General features: G+C 40.5%; 1 protein-coding gene across 7 annotated transcripts in view; it reads left to right on the forward strand.

The window, feature by feature from the left end:
• APBA2 (amyloid beta precursor protein binding family A member 2) overlaps window positions 1-18451 on the forward strand; it is a 2738723-nt gene that overhangs the window by 1499237 nt on the left and 1221035 nt on the right. The window lies entirely within an intron of this gene.

Consider the following 18451-nt stretch of genomic DNA (forward strand, 5'->3'; position numbering starts at 1 on the left):
GGTTGCCCAGCACCCATAAATCTCCTTTCCCATAGGCGATATATCTTCTTTCTGTGGTACCGAGCAATGTCAGTGGCCCTGGGGTGGATCGTGTTATAATTATGGTCCTGGTCTCTGACAGCATTAATGTTGGCATCAGACCATTCCAGGAATGTTACTGGCAGTCTCTGTCAGCAGCATCCTACTGAAAGAGCCATTGACCATGGAGGTGGAAGGTCTGAAGTAGCACATCATTCTCCTCCTTAGACAACTTTGTTTTTTGGCTAACACATCCTCTGTTGGCATGAAAAGCAGTGGTATTAGCATAGTGGTCTCGAGTGGCCCAGACAAATCCCTTACCACACTGTTGTGCTTCTTCTCCATATACTCATATTTGTCTATCAAGACAGTTTACCTAATGTCAGGCACATAACATTTTTTTGTCACAGAACATTATTGACCAAATGTCCCCCATAACCTTAACATTCCTGCTTCACAAGGTGATAGATTGTTTTGTCTCTTTGTTAAAAAGACTTTTGCACATGTGGTGTATGTGTTAGTTGTGGAGTAGACAAATGGTTTCACACAGCGATAGCACAGGGCTGTCCTGAATGTTTTCACATGTACTCTGAGCATTCACTGATGGGTATGTTACCTGTTACACATAACAATCCCTCACCACAGGAATTGCCTTACACTTGTACCCCTCTTACTCCACCTGTTCAATAAAATATAAAAGTAATATGCAAACTACTTCATTATAATGTTAAGTAATACAGCAGCTAGTAGTACACATAGTTTAAAAGGTGAGGCTGAAAACATAGCACTTAACCTTTACAGAAGCTGTGATCCAATACCTCTAAGCAATCAGTAAAAGATTTACCTGTTGCAAGCTTCAAAAGTACTATTCTCTGAAATCTTTTGCAGCTGAGTGAGGTTCAGTGCCTTTCTCCACACTTATATCATGCAAATGTGGGTGTCTGAAATGTTGATTATACAAATGAAGGTTTATCTAATTTGTGTTTATGAATCATAATTTTTACAGCTTTATGACTGGACGAACTTTGCCCTGAATTCTACACAGCATTGTGCATACATCTAGGCATCTGTGTGCAGCACTGCATATATGAGTTTCATCTCATGCCTCCTGTGTATGTGTGTGGGGGGTATATGCAATTCTTCATCTGACTAATGGAAACAGAGTTACTGTAGTACATGCTTAGTCTTAGCATATAAGCAGATACAGTGGTGCCATGTTTCCTGCATTACTGTGTAATGTTTAAATGCTGTATTACAGTACATATATTGTGTCCTGCCACTAGTCATGCAAATGACATGCCCCATATTGCATGCCACTTGGAAGACTCAAGTATGGCTGTAGGCATGAGGTAGCTGAAATTTGTGATTGTGATTTGACAGCAAATACGTATGTCCTCAAAGAGAAGGGAGTGCATCTTTCAAGGTACAGAGGTTGTGTGTGGAGGAGTCCAAAGTAGTCCTCTCCTTCCTTTATACTAACTACAGCCACCGGAGGAGTATGAAACCCCCCAATACAAGACTAAGGCCTGGAATGTTCTGGAACAGGCTGCTACATGTGTGGCAAGCATCCCATGCACAGGTGAACAATGTCACCACTATTGCAGTGATATGCGGAAACACCATCCCAAACCTTTTTGGCTGAAAGGAGGAAGAAGTTAATGCAGCACCTCAAATGTACTGTAAGTAACCCTTGTCTTACCTACACATACGTCCTGCCATTGTGTGCCATTCACTTATCTTACACACTCCTTTTTCTCTCTTTCTCTCTTCATAGACCCAGAAGTTATAGTGAGAATACATAGCTGCACAGGAAGAGGATAGAGTGCCTTAGACAGTACTAGGGTGAGGACAATTGCTTCATGCAGTGCAGATTTGCATGATAACAATTTGCATAGCTGTAATCTGTCACAGTATTGGCTTAGTCCAGCACTAGCACTTTGGTAAGTTAAATAGCTCATAGGCAGCAGTGTGACTGTTTGATTCTATAAGTGTGTGTGTGTGTGTGTGTGTGTGTGTGTGTGTGTGTGTGTGTGTGTGTGTGTATGTGTTTGCAGGGATGCTTTGTTGGAATTCTATTAATAGCTCAATATGTTAAGGCCTTGCATCTTGGATTGCATATGCTGATGGCTGTGGGTTTGATTTGCCTCCCTCAGTTATCTGTTTTGCCATCACTAGTAATTTTGCCTGGGTGATTGTGGTATGTTTGAGTAAAGTATATACTTGAGTTGCATTCCTACCCTGGCAGGTTCCTGTATCTGAGCCCGGACCCAGTAATGAGGGAGCCCAGGGTGACAGGTAATGTCCCACTGGGTTGTGGCTACAGGGAGAGCAGCTGCACTGCTCCATCTTAGCCCTCATCTTGGCATTACTCTCCCATTTGTGTTTGTGCCCACCTCTGTTTGTCTGATACCTCCTCTTCCATTGTGGTCTCCATCCCCAGTGTGTCAGTACCTCTGTTATTTGTCTGTCTTTTTTGTTTGGTTATGTGCCCCTGCTACCTACTGGTAGCCTTTTACCTTCCTCCTCCCCCACACTTATTTTGTCATCATACCTCTCAATTGGAAAACATTTGCAGGCTCTTAATTTGTTATACCAGTTCTTCTTCATCTCCATTAGCTAGACCTTGTTTTTATTTATTTGTCTTTTGTTAACTGGGATAGTCTGACTGGGTCACATGACCCGTTTTCAGTGAAGGCCTGGGGAGAAAAGCTCCAGATGTTGTTTTGGTCATTTTAAGATTATATGACTAGCAGTTAAAATCTATTCATAATTGTGATCTGTAGCATAATTCTTTTTTGCTTTATCCCTAACTCTCCAGGTGACAATTAAGAAATATTTCTTATTTATAAAATCAGGCATTTGACCCAAAAAAGTATTTTATTCCACTTTTCCCACCTCCATCCTGCTCATTACTTAGGTTTGCACTTTATGTTCTATCATCTGGTTGCTTTCCCTTTTTGATCCCTTTTCTGTATTCCCATTTCCATCTTTTAATTTGTTACAAAAAAAAAAAAAACAGATGAGCACATTTGTTTTAATGGCCATTTAAGGCTTTCATATGACTTCTGCTTCCTGCCATTGATTTGAGCACCGATTTACATACATCAGCAGCGTTGACTGTTTTTCCTAATTGTTCCTTGTGGCTGCAGCTCACTATATGTGGTGTTACCACAGACTTGGCTGTATGTGGTGTTACCACAGACTTGGCTGCATGTGGTGTTACCGCACACTTGGCTGTTTGTGGTGTTACCACAGACGTGGCTGCATGTGGTGTTACCACAGACATGGCTGTATGTGGTATTACCACAGACATGGCTGTATGTGGTGTTACCATAGACTTGGCTGCAGCAGTGTACAAGATATTTAATAAGCTCATCTTCTCGTACTGATTTTCCCCATTCTTCATTGATAATGAGCTCTGAACCTCACTGCACAAGCTAGGTCCACAGTTTCAGGGTGGTTGTGCCCATGCCAGCAACTGCAGTGTTTCTGAATCCCAGCCACAGTTACTGCTTATGAAAAAGTAACTGCAATTCACTACTACAAGTGCTGTTCCAGAGAGAAGAATGACTTTTTCAAGGCTGAGCAATTTCAGACTATGTAGTTTATTGTACCTTCTTATCACTACTTAAAGTTTTTTCAGTTCTAAATAGGCAGCGCAGTAATGCAGCGGTTAGAGTTGTCACCTGCCAGCAAGAGGTTCTCTGGTTCTATTCTCGGCTGGGGTGCATTCTGTGCAGAATCTGCTTGCCCACCCTATGTTCGCATGGGTTTCTTCTGAGTGCTCCAGTTTCCTCCCACATTCCAAAGAGATGCAGCAGGTAGATTGGACACTCTAAATTGGCCGTAGGTGTAAGTGTGTGGTACTGATGAACTACCGTGGCAGGACTAGCCACTGGGCTTTGTAAACCTTCGCTGTATATGATTGTCACTGTTGAAGTGACACCCTGACCCCATGTGCAAAAATGGGAAAAGGGGTTGAGGATGGATAATTGAGTTCTAAAGAGTGAGCTTACAGTCTGTGGACATACAACAGGAACTACAGTATTAGCATTTCCAGGTAAGAACGTGTATGCAGGAGTGGTTGAAGCTGTTGTTTTAGCATTCAGTAGCTAAAATTCTGATACTTAAATATGTTTTATAATATTCTAAAGCAATTAAATAAATATTTACAAAGAGAAACTTTGTATAAGGCTACCCATTTTTAAAAAAAGAAAAACAATGTAGCAGGTTCTTATTTGATGTTTATAATTCAAAACCAATCACCTCATTGTGATAAACCTTTCACCATATGTGAGTTCTGAAGCTGGCTGAATACAGGCAGAAGCATGAGTAAACATCCGAGTTTTATTTCACATTCATTAGTCTCTGTTTTTCTTTTTTTCTTTTGTTTTTTTTATATCACAATTAAAATGTGGCTACACAGCAGATCTCTAAACATCTATACTTGGTCACCATAGGAGTTCTATCCATTTGAGAAATTGGCAGGAGGACTTAGTTCAGACATCATTTTGGCCAGTGTGACATTTTCTTAGAGATTCTGATTTCTTAGGTTGTTACAAAGCTTTTCAGAAGTTTGTTCATTTCAATGCAGAAGATTTATATTCTTCTCCCTGTGTTAGATTCTGAGATGCACTGAGTTTTTCTACTTTTGACATGTTTCATACGGGCATTTAATGCTGTTAGAACTTTTAATTTTGTAGTGTTGTTGCCACTTTTATATTGGCAGGTTTGTCCCACCTGGAAAATCAGTCTGACAACAGGGCTCAGGTATTACCATTCATAAAGGTCTTTACTTAAAAAGCAAGTGATGGTGCTACATTTTTGCACAACTATAGTAAAAATCAAGACTTTCTCTTTAAAAAAAAAACAACCTTTTGTACATGAGACTCTGATTAGTCAAAACACACGTATGTTTTGGGTAGTGTGTTACTTATCCTACTTCGTCATCACAGAATTCCTTGAAGTTCAGTATCCTGCCCCCCCCATTATAGATATCATAATCTATCTGCCTGTTTTAGAGTTTTAGAGCTGGCTTCTTTATCAGTGCTGTAGACCTTGTAAGACTGCAGAGTTCAGTTGAACACACACACTCTGGCACTTTGGCTAAAATTCAGAGATATTCCCTTTGCTCACACTCATTACCAACTGCACGTTGGTCACTTAGTCCTATGGAGAAAATCTCTGATTCAGAGACATGATAAAGCTATACAAAGGCACACCTATTTAGTGGCTCAATACCATTTATCTGAATAAAACACTGAGACCTGACTACAGCACTTTTCTTCCTACCACCCTAGACATGGCAATAGCATAGGCACCTACACATACACAAACACACACGTGACCACATTCCAACAGTCATGCTCACACACACACACACACACACACACACACACACACACACACACACACACACACACACACACACACACACACACACACACACACACACACACACACACACACACACACACACACACATACAACATGGAAGGATCCACAAACAACCCACACCAACTCATGCACACTCTTGGAAACTCCCCACACACCCACATTTCTGCTCCAGTAAACACCCACACATATCTATTCAACCACATACATGCATATACAGACATGCACACACATGTTAACACACACACACACACACACACACACACACACACACACACACACACACACCTCTCTGCTGTTTACTTACTACTACTGTTGACTGCTCTATAGGTGTGAATGGATGAATGTCGTCAAATGATGGTATTCACTTCTTCCTCCTAGAGTAAAAAATAACTTTGCATAGCTACTCCCACAGACTGCCAAATTGGGAAGCTGTTTCTCCAGTGAAACTCTGATCTAAGGCTCGCATGAGGGGATAACTACATAGGTTCATAGGTGTGTACTAGGCTAATAGGCCTGGAGCTTTTACAAGCCTAGCCCCAAAAAAGTTGCTCAGGCACTGTTCCACCCAGTGTTAGTTTACAGTGCCCATATCCAGTAGTGCAACTGGAATGATCCTTGGAGTAAATTTTCTGTTACTCATGCACTCGTCAACATTTCTCTTGAAGAGGGCCAGTGAGGTTGCTCTGCTTGACATGAATGGGGAGCTTATTCCAGAGTATGAGCAGTCTCTTTGGGAGATGGACCTGTCCCTCCAGTATGTTCTGTTAATTGTGGTAATGAGGTTGTGATCTCTGGAGCATTTGGCATCGGGATATTGGGATTTCTTTAGGTGTAGCATTTCAAGTAGGGCTGGGTCGGACATGACTTTGTAAGTCAAGCAGAGATCACCTCTAAGTAGATGATAAGAGACTGAGAACAGCTGAAGTTTCTTGAGTCTGTCCATGTAGGATATGTGCTTAAGGCCTAGGATTCTTTTTGTGAGGTACTTTTGTGGCCTGTCCAGCTGTTGTAGGTGTCTGGTCAGGTACATGCCAAATAGGCAGTATATTCGATGATTGGACTAATGAGGGATGAGTAGAGAGGGATGATGACCTCTTTCTTCCTGGATGTGAAACCTTTGGTTATAAGATGTGCTATGTAGCAGGAATTTCTGACCACCGTGGCAATGTGGTGGTCGAAGGTGAGGTGGCTGGCGAGCTGGGTGCCCAGATCTCTTATGGCTCCTTCAGTGTTCATTGGGCTCTCATCAACATGGTAATTCATGGGAACTGAGTTTTTTTCCAAAGGGGATGATAATGCATTTTTTTGGCGTTATGCTTCAGGCCATGGTTCCGACACCAGGAGTTGATAATGACTCTTAGCTTGCAGTCATCAGCAACTTGGTCAGCCAGAGTCCTTCTATGTTGGCTTGGACTTCTGAGAAGTAGATGCCAAATAGGAGAGGGCCCAGGACCATGCCCTGTGGGACTCCACTGGTGACTGATCGACAGTCTGACTTGGAATCCGCAACTTTCACTCTGTGGATCCTGTCTGTGAGCCAATTTGCAACCCACCTAGTGATGTAAGGATTGATGCCTAGTTTGGTGAGTTTATCAATGATACCTGAGTGGGGAATAGTATCAAAGGCCTTGGGCAGGTCGAGGTAGGCTGTATGCACTGCCTTACCCTCATCCACAGCCTTGGTGACTGCCTTGAAGAAGTCAACCAAGTTCAGCAGGCAGGATCTCCCCTTGACAAAGTCAAAACTGTGTGGGGTCAAGAGTTTAGAAATTGTCTGTATCTTTGTTAAGCAGGTCCATGATGATGTGCTCCATAGCTTTGCATACCAGGCTTGTCAGGCTAATGGGGCGATAGTTCCCAGGGTCTGTAGTTGCTCCCCTTTTATGGAGTGAGATGACTGTAGCAGTGTGCCATTTGTTAGGGACATAGCCTGAGGTAAGGCTGTGATTGAACAGGACACACAGATGTGGTTCCATTTCATTTTGTAACTCATGTAGGACACAGCCAGGGATATTATCAGGTCCCATGGACACTGTATTCTTGGCTTTGGACAATGCAGCTTTTACCTGTGCCACAGAAATGGTGGGTACCAGGCTTTCATCTGGAATTGTGATAGGGCCCTTAGGGGGAGGGGTAAAGTTAGCACTGAATCTGTTGGCCTGTATGTTGGCTATATCTATTGGCTCAGTATAGGAAGTGCCATTGTGCAATAACTCAGAACAAATCTGGGTATTGTCTTAGAGGTTTTTGATATAGCTATAGAAGCCTTTGTGGTTGTTTTTGGTGTCAGTCACAATTCTGCCTTCATAACTGGCTTTAAAGGATTTGATAAGGGAATTCAGCTTTTTCTGCCGAGAAGTTAGCCACCTCTGCTTTTAGGAGCCCAAAGTCGGCTTTAGAGAAGTTTTTCATGGTGGCCACCTTAGCAGGGGTTGTAGGTGAGATGGAGATTTTCATGTTGATCAGTTTGTGGTCAGATTTAATCAGGGAGGAACTAACTATAGGTATGGCGCAGGGCCTATATCAAAGTTCCGAACAGGGAAAATGCCGAATGTGAAAACATCGAACCCTAAATGGTGAAAATAGTGAAGCCCCGGAACATCGAAATCTTACCTAGGGCAAGATTTCAGTGGGCCGTTCCATGGCTTATATCCTTCACTGTGGTGCAAGAGTTACGTTCCTTAGGGTTAGGGTGCGGGTTAAGGTAAGTGGATAGTTAGTAATGTATGTATGGTGTAGTGTAGGGTTGTGTTTTGTTAACTGTATGCGTGTGTATAATTAGTTTGCTTGTGTATAGATTTGTAGGGTATGTGTGCGATAGTTATGGACCTTAGGGTTAGGGTGCGGGTTAAGGTAAGTGGATAGTTAGTAATGTATGTGTTGTTTAGTATGGGGTTGGGTTTTGTTAACTGTATGTGTGTGGTTTATTTATTTTGGTGTGCTTATGTTGTGTGTATGTTTCTCGGAACAGCAAATTTTTTCCCTGAGAAAAAATTTGTTATTCTGAGCGTTCAATGTTTTCAATATTCGAAATTCCAAGTTCAAACATACGGTGTTTGACATTTTGGAATTTTTAATATATGATGTAGACCCCATGGCGCAATGGTCTCCCATGTTGGTGATAACCAGGTTGAGGATGTTGCTGCCTCTAGTGGGGGTCAGAATGAGCTACTCCGGGGCATTAGAACTGATAAATTCCAGAAAGCATTGGGCCTGTACATTGGAATAGTTTCCCAGTTGATGGAAGGGTAGTTGAAGTCACCCTGTATGAGAGTATTGGGTTGAACCTTCATAGATTCCAGGGTGCTCAGGAAGTTGGCATGTAAGTCTAGAGACATGTTTGGGGTTCTGTAGCAGGCCATGACTTGTAGCGCCATCTTACCCAGTGTTAGTTGTACCTGAAGTATCTCGAATGCATTCTGCTGGGCTACAAGTCTAGAGGTGTGCGTATCCTTTAAGAATATGGAGACATGACTGCCTTTGGAGTTTCCGGTGACATTCTGGGGCCAAAAAGTATGGAATGAGTTGTAGCCTGGGAGCGCTGGGGTGCTTTCTACCTCTTTAAACCAGATCTCTGTTAAGCATGGAAAGACAAAAAAAATATTTATAATTTCTTGAGCTGCTCTTACTTAACAGTCTTCTACCTTATTACCTTAATTTGCTGTTCTGTGTGCTTTTAAGTGTTCAAGTGCTCTTATTATGCACTTGATGCCTCCATTTTGTTTTTTCATAACTTACTGTACTCGAAGTAGTGAAGTCTCTGAATCAGAAAGGCTTACTGCAATATGGAAAGATTCTGAGATAAAGTGTCCACATCGTGGTAAGTCTTCCTGAATACAAGAGTTTAAGTGGTGACTGAAAGGTATGTCCATAACTCTTTCCTCATGTAACCTCATATAGCAACTCACTAAAGCTATGCTACATACATGGAATTTCAGGGGACAGTATAAGGCACCATTGATCATGAGCTTAAGTGTTGCACTGTGTTCTGCCTTTCTTCTGTTTTATAACTTTGTGATTGTAGACACTGAGATGCTATATTTTTGTTGTGTGCATTTTTCTACCTGACAGTGCAAATATATATATATATATATATATATATATATATATATATATATATATATATATATATATATATATATATTCATTACTTTAATTGCAGACTTCACAGCAATTAAACACGCATGGCTTTAGGTAAAGTTGTGGCCAGTTGTTGTTGTTGTGTTTTTCGGCTTTTCCCGGTTAGGGGTCACCACAGCGGAACTCCGGTCCGCTAATGATTGGTAGTTGAGTTTTACGTGCTGAGTTGCCAGCCCTAACGCACAACCTTCAATGAAGGTACACCCATTCATGTATGTCTCCACGCAGAAGACGCTATAGCTGAGAGTCGAACCGGTCAGCGTCTTACTGTGAGGCGACAACGCTACCGCAGCACCACCACCGCAGATGTGAGTCTATTTTACGGCTTGTTAGTATTTTTCTTTGATCAGCAAGCCCAAATCCATTTGTATCCCCAAGCTATCGCAGACATGTACAGTCTAAATGTGATTTAGTAATGTTATTTAGTAAAACAATCTGAATGAACTGTGTACATAGATTTTCATGGAAAGCTTCAGCTAGGGTTGCTGCCACCTTTTCAAATACCCAAAGTGGGACTTTTTTTTTTTTTACAGAAACATGAGATTTTGCAGGACAAACCATCCCCACAGCTAATGCAAAGGACAGAGCTTTACCTTTTCACAAAAATAAAAGCTTATGCGTGCAGCATTTGAGTTGCTTGTACAGTTTCATAATGTTTAGGTGTTTCACATACAAAATAAGTGTTTCATGCAACTATTAAAAAAAAAATAGGATTTTTTTTTGTACTAAAATCTCAGAACACATGCCATATTTTTTGCAGGACACTACTTGTGGAAAGAGGTATGGGTGGTAACCCTAAATTCTGCAGTCAGTAAGGATTAAATGGAAAATGGTCAGTAAATGAAAACACAGTAGGGAAAGAGGAAGTAGTAGAAATGTGTAGGAGAACTGGAACATCCCTTTTTCAGAAAGGAAAACTTTACGCTGTCTTTTGCAAGGTTAGCTCATCAAGGATTAGCTTGCAGAGTTGAACCACTCTGGATCCAACCCACTGAGAAACTCAAAACTAAGAATTTTCTTGCAGAGGACAAGCTGCCCTGTACCTCCGTGTGAAGACAAGCCCCACATATCCCCCCATCTCTGTCTCTCACTTGGTCACTCTCTCATATGTGTGTTTATGTGTGTATATATATATATATATACACACACACACACACACACACACACACACACACACACACACACACACACACACACACACACACACAAGAAAAACTCCAGCACCAACAAAAATGAAGAACAAAGCAGTGAAGCAAAAAAATATTTAATAGAGCAACAGTCTGCTACACAGACCGGTTTCACCGCATGGCGTCATCAGTGTGTGTCTCACTGCAGCAGAACTGGAAACTTAAATAGAAAAACCCATTTAAAGACACACTAACCCCAAACCCACATGCACATTCACTTTACGATATATTTATAGTGAAACCAACACATTTGTATTTTTCTCCGAGCACATTTGTATCATGCACAAAGGTTTTTTGGATGTTTTATAGGTTGGCTTGAGTGCTGATGCATTGTTGGGGCCTGTGGATTTGTGTACTGTGTTACGGACCGGCTCGTTTAGTCACAAGTGGATCAGTGACATTTTGGATTATCGGCAGTTGGCGTTTAGGAACTATATTGGCAGTTCTGCATAAATATGTTGACAAGGCTGAATTTTCAAACTTTTTTGGATAATTTGGTCACTGACAAAGATGGTCTTTCTTCTTTTGACTTTGACCAGGCGACTAGGAATAACAGTACCACAATTCACAAATCCGACATGCAACAACAGTTTAAGCAGTTGATGGACATTACTATAAAGGTACGCTCTAATGTTTGGCATTGTAAATTGCTTAAGGCTTATTCTCATGTAAAAATAGCCCCACAGGGACTGCGGGTGGATGTAGAACCCAGAGTGGGGGCTGATGGTGTAATATTTATGAAGACATGGAGACAGATACAACAGACAGCTTCCAATATGTTTATTTTGTTGTTAGTTGATTATTATGAGCAACAGTTACCAGGGCTGTTGTCTAAATTGAATGAATGTTATGAGCGCATCAAGGTTTTCTCTACTCAACCAGGTTATGCTGAGAAACATGCCTCAAAATATCAGAGAGATGTAAAGATTTTAATACTAAGAATGCTTATATATGGAAAAAAAAAAAAGAGCGTGGTTCAATTTTCTGAGGCTGAAAGTCCAAATAGACCCAAGAGAAAAAGAGTTAGGTCTATTTTGAGGAAAACTAACAACACTTCTAGTAGTTCGGAAGCCTCTTCGGGTTACTCAAATTCAGATACTGAGACTGACACTGGGGAACTAGGGACATTCGTTTCTCCAGTTTCGAAGCGACCCAGGGCCCCTTTAGAAGGGGAGGTCGGAAGCACAAGAAGCAAAGAAGTGGAGCGAATGTTTTTCAACAGTCTTCAAACATAGCATATGGACATGAATCCAGTATATGGGAGAATGATGAAAACAAGTTTGTTGTGAATTTGACTGATTATTCTTTTACTGATGGTGAAAGGCAATTGTTAAATAAAGGATTGGGATTTGTGCCTTCATTTTTGTCTCACATTTTGAGGTTGTAAAAGATGTTAAAAATATTTGTGGAGTTTTAAATCTTAAATATTTTTTTGCACAGAGACAGGGTATACCAACAGTTATGAGAGTGGTTCATTTCACTTCAGGAAATTTAGGTTCCAACCCCCTATCACGGCTCAGTAAACATTTTTGAGCAGTTGGTATTGCAAGAATTGCAGGCTAATCAAGGACAAATGTTTCATCATTTTTCTAACAATTTATCGATAGAAGAGAGGTTAGCTTTACATGCATTGACAAAAAATGATAGATTGGTTATTTCTGGGGCGGATAAAGGAGGAGCACCAGTAGTTTGGGATAAACATGAATACAGTCAGGAGGCTAACAGACATTTATCTGATTATATCTCTTATTGCCATCTTCCATTAGACCCTACCTGGGGTTTTAAAAATGAAATTGATGGGCATTTACAGCAGGCTAAAGATAATGGCATTATTTCTGATAGGTTGTTAGCCCAGTTAAAAGTAGATTTTCCAGCACCACAGTATTTGTACTTGGTTCTCAAGATACATAAATCTATCACCAAGCCCCCTGGGTACCCCATAGTGGCAGGGAGGGGTTCTCTTATTGAACCAGTTTCTGAATATTTATAGTTTAAATTAAAACCTTTGCTTTCTTTGATTAGAGCCAGAATTAAAGATACTAATCAATATTTGAAACTTATGAATGACTTGCAAATTTCCAGTGATGCATATTTGTGGACCCTGGCTGTACAGGCATTGTACATGAGTATCCCCCATGAGGGAGGAATTTCAGCAGTCCAGTATTGGATGCAATATTCAAGTAAATGCAGTCCAGATGAAATGGCATTTTTATTATCATTACTAGGCTGGTATTGGAGCATAATGCCTTTGTATATGGGAATGAATGGTATCTGCAAATTAAAGGGACAGCTATGGGGGCTACTTTTGCCCCCATATATGCGGACCTCTTTATGGGGTATTTTGAGCCACAATATATTTATAGTGAAACCAACACGTTTGTATCACAACTTGTTATGTGGCACAGATACCTTAGTGATTGTTGGGCAGTTTTGGCAAGGCGATTTAGAGGGCTGGCGAGCATTTGTTTGGTATTTGAACAACAATAAATATGATATTAATTTTAGTGGAAAGATAGACTTGTTTACCATTGAATTTTTGGATGTTAGTGTTACTAAATCTATAGATGGAACAATGGCAATGAGTCTTTATAGGAAACCTTTTTCAAAAAATTATTTGTTACACGCTAGCAGTTGCCACCCTGGTCATATTTTAGACAATATTCCAAAAGCCCAGTTTCAGAGAATTAGATGGATTTGTTCTAATGACAGGGATTATACTAACCAGGCCAAACATCTTAAGTCCAGATTATAAATAGGGGGTATCTGGACTCTGTGATCAAAAAGGCATATCAACAGTCATTGGCCAGCTCTAGGATACATTTATTGAATTACACCAGGAGTACCACAGGACCAAGTAGTGATAAATTAAGATTTATTACTACATTTGGGAATAACACTTTTAAAATTCGGTCAGCAATATCCGAATATTGGTATATATTAAAGTCGGACCCATTTTTTGAACCACTGTTGGATGAACAATATAGTTTCAGTTTTCGTAAAGGGAAGACTTTGGGACAATATTTTTCTTTTTATAAAAAAGGTCATAATTTTGATAAGGATTTGCCCAAAAGAACAGTAGTGGGCAGTACTTATTGTAGACATTGCAAATATTGCAACTTGATTTCTAAGACTAAATCGTTCGCTTCAGTAAAAAAGTGTACGATATAAGGCATCTGATTAAGTGCACGAGTGAGTGGGTAGTATATATGGCTTTATGCCATTGTTGTTCTTTTTACATTGGACAGACTTCTTGTGCACTTAAACAACGGATAGCATTACATATTAGTGATATTAAATGCTAGTGTACTCATAGTGCATTGTACAAATGTATTACAACACAATACAGCCCACTTTGTGTTTTTTGGGATAAGAAATGTTGTAGGGGACCACTTGGATATATCTTTTGTTGTGTCTTTCGGCTTTTCCCGGTTAGAGGTCGCCACAGCAGAACTCCGGTCCACTAATGATTGGCAGTAGATTTTTACGTGCCAAGTTGCCAGCCCTGACGCACAACCTTCAATGAAGGTATGCCCCATTCATGCATGTCTCCACACAGAAGACGCTCTAGCTGAGAATCGAACAGGACAACATCTTACTGTGAGGCAACAACGCTACCGCAGCACCACCACCGGATATGTCTAATAAGCATAATTTGTTGACCGAAAAAGAACGCATGTGGATTGTTAATTTGGCTGCTTTATTTAAACCTGGTCTGATGATGGACTGTATATGTATATTCATGTATTATATTTTATGTCAGAATACTCCGGAAATCTCCTCTCTATTTTTATTCATTTTTTTCATATATATTATTCTTATATATGTTTTATTTTTCGGTGGTGTTTTCCAGTATATGTATTGGAATTTTTTGTGTTTTTTTGTATTTTTGTATTTAGTGGTAGAGTAGTTTTTTAAAATTTGTTTGATTATAATGGGAATATGCATGTGGGTTGGGGTTAGTGTATCTTTAAATGTTTTTTTCTATTTAAGTTTCTGGTTCTGTTGCAGTGAGACACACACTGATGACGCCATGCGGCAAAACCAGTCTGTGTAGCAGACTTTTGCTCTATTAAACATCTTTTTGCTTCACTGCTTTGCTCTTCATTTTTATTGGTGCTGGAGTTTTTCTTGTGGAATGTATTTTTTCTGAGCACATTTGTATTGTGCACACAGGTTTTTTAGATGTTATACACACACACACACGCACACGCACACGCACACACACACGCACACGCACACACACACACACACACACACACACACACACACACACACACACACACACACACACACACACACAGCTCAACTCCACTGTCACAGAAAAACAAAGAAGTGAAAAATCACTCAAAACAAAGGAATCACCAGTGGACACATACAAGAAACTGACCTTGCCCTGGCAGTGATTTCCTACTGGAAGTGGTAATAACTGAATTCAGAACTGGGGTCTGGGGCCAGGAGAGTGAATCCTTGGAGACTTGGTTTTGTGGAGGTGCAGGAAATCTGTAAGAGGGATTAGAAGGAAGGAGCCTACAGTTGAAATAAAGGATGTATTCATATTCCAAATGTCATTTTGTTTGATAAACCTGACTTTCAGAATAATTTTTGTACTCTCATCTTGCATGCTAATAAATATACGCTATTTATATGAATTCATTTTTGTAAAATGTATTAAGAATTTTTCAAGGAGCAAATTTGCATAGCCTTTGCATCTTGAAAATTGCAAAGTTCTGAAAAAACACATCTTAAACCTGTAAGACAACCTCTACTTAATAAAACAGTTCTTGCACTGACTGCTTCATTGTTGAAAATGAAATTATGTTGTTCTTCTTTCGGCTTTTCCCAGTTAGGGGTCGCCACAGCGGAACTCCGGTCTGCTAATGATTGGCAGTAGATTTTTATGGTGCCAAGCTGCCAGCCCGATGCCCAACCTTCCACGAAGGCACACCCATTCACGAATGTCTTTCAAATGCCACTTGACTGCAGGGAGGACATGCAGACTCTACAGAGAAGGCGCTCCAGCCGAGAATCAAATGGGAGCACCTATTGCTGTGAGGCGACAACGCTACCGCTGCACCACTGCGGCTGTCCTGTGTAGTATTTGCATCCCTTGCTTGGAACTGATACATCTGGGTGAATAAGAATAGAGACTTCTGGGAAGCTGATCGGTTTATAGCATAAGTAGTACCTCTTTTATGGTAGAAGCATGAACACTTACCACTCATCCAACTATGATGGAGTCTTAATTTGTTGGCTTCCTCAAGTTATAAATACCAGTTCGCTGCTGTCCATTTCTGTGCCAGTATGCTGAATAATTTATTGTTTTCAAGTGCTAGTTTGCATATTTTCCCCAATACCTTAATGAAAGAGTGTCTTGTATATGCAGTTCTTTGTTTTGACATGTTTTTTCTGTTGCCGTATGTAAACCTGCTTGGATACTTTTGCTTTGTTTGTACATTCATCTGAGTAATTTGACATTCTGATTTTAACCTTTTTATACTTTTTGAAATATGCGTAATGAGACCCTGCGAGGATTGCAGTAGACATGGGCAAGGACTACTTCTTTAGTGCTACTAAGACAATACTGGTGGCAACACAGAGAAGCACCGACTGTCTTTTTCTGCTTTATTTATTTAATTTGAAGGTTGACTATGGGAAAAGCAGTTTAGGCAAGACAATTTACTAATCTGAAGGTGCAGTTAGGAGAGTGGAGCAGTTACACAGTGAAGATGCTTTTCTCCCTTCTAATCAAAGTACTTGTTTTCTTTTGAGACTTTGGGAAACTCAGTCATTAAAGTTTTCATTGAATTAATTGTTTGTTTATATATTTACTGCTTAAGGCAGTAACATTTTATGTACGTTTCCACTAGGAGCCAGACCCATTAAAATAATTTTACTTTTCTAAACATGAGTATATGTGTGGCTACACACACTGCACACACGCACCAACACACACACATGCATGCACACATGCACTCACACACACACACACACACACACACACACACACACACACACACACGTTTGTGTTTGTGCTTTGTGTGTGTACATGTATGTGTGTGTAAGTATATGTATGTATATTTAAGCAGCAGTTTTTTATGTCAAATTTTCCCTGGGAACCAGACCCATTAAAACAATTATTTTACTGTGCTAAATATGAATATCTGTGTTTCTGCACACACACACACACACACACACACACACACACACACACACACACACACACACACACACTTGAATGTGTGTTTTGTGTGTGTATGTATGCATGTGTGCTAGCATGTAGGTGTGTGTGTCTATTATTATTAGATAGATTATCACTTATTAGATATTTTCAGCTAAATAAAATATTCTTTTTGGTGGTGCTGACTTCCAATGGAGAAATCCAAATAAAACTTCTCTTTGCATTTATACTTGCTAATTCAATGCCAGATGTTTATTTATTGAACTTTTTCAGTGTTTTCTTGGAGTGGATACAACTATGGCCTCCCTAATTTCTGTGTTACTCGGCATTCCTGGCTGTTCGGTGTAATCTCCATATATTGACAGTTATGAGCCTGGCTGAGTGGCTTAGAAGCTAAATTCCTGAATATGATGCAGATGGCTTGAGTCTGAATGGTAGCTCAGCTGCTGAAAGAGACATGCTGAAGGTAGCAGTTATGACTGGCTAAGTCCAGCTTGTCTATCCTAGAAGGCAGGAGGGGGTGGTCCAATTGGTTAGTTTGCTACTTGCTTCTTGTGGGTTGTTGACAGTGGAAGTGGATATGTTAAACAGGGAGGAGGGCTTTGATTACCAATAGTTCTCAGCATGTGGATGGGATGGGAACACTCAGACACTGGGGCACTGGTAGACTGTAATGGGCCCCACACTAGCACATGTCAGCCACAAGGGGTGGTGTTAGGGTTTAGTAAGAAATGCCATCTTTGCTGGCATCTTCAGTTACAAGCAGGGGTACAATGCTTCCATGGCTGCCTGGATGTTGCCCCCCCCAGCTGGCAGTCATGTGTAGGCCAAGGACTCCTTGAGTGGCATGGGAACAACTGGGCTGAAAACCAGTAAGAAGGGGTTGATAGTTGGCATACCCAATGGGGAAAAAAACATGTAGAAAAAATGGTTACCACCTCCACCTACTCATCTAATGTTGGAAGGAAAGAAATAAAAAAAATAAATTAATACATTTATAGATTTACATTTAACCCATTTGTTTCCCTTTTTGCATAGTTCATGGAGCAGCATTGTGGAAGTGTATAGTTTAGCACTCATTATATTGTGCTCATCCGACATATTTATTTATTCAGTATTTGTTTACTGGGAAAGTTCAACTGGGACAGAGCCCATTTTGAGGCCCAGGGATAAATGCTCCAGATGAGTGTCATTGAAATGTAGGTGGAAAATGGAGCACCCAGAGGAAACCCAAGCGAATGCAAGGAGGACATGCACAATCTGCCTGGCTGAGAATTGAACTGGAGAACCCCTTGCTGTAAGATGACAACACTAACCACTGCACCACTGCAGTATCATCACAGTAACTTTCAGCAGTGTTTACATAGGGAAAGTACTGCTATGGTAGAACTCTGTCCCTCCCATCAAGGAAAGTTGTCATATAACATATCTTTGTATTCATAAGGCATTGGTATTCCGTAACTTATTTACATTGTGTTTTGCCTTTTCAGCTTCCGAATGCATTTAACTGGCTCATCTGGGGGAAGTAACA

Source organism: Protopterus annectens, chromosome 7.part1, assembly GCF_019279795.1.
Source record: "Protopterus annectens isolate FY-2018-M chromosome 7.part1, PAN1.0, whole genome shotgun sequence".
Classification (NCBI taxonomy): Eukaryota; Metazoa; Chordata; order Ceratodontiformes; family Protopteridae; genus Protopterus; species Protopterus annectens.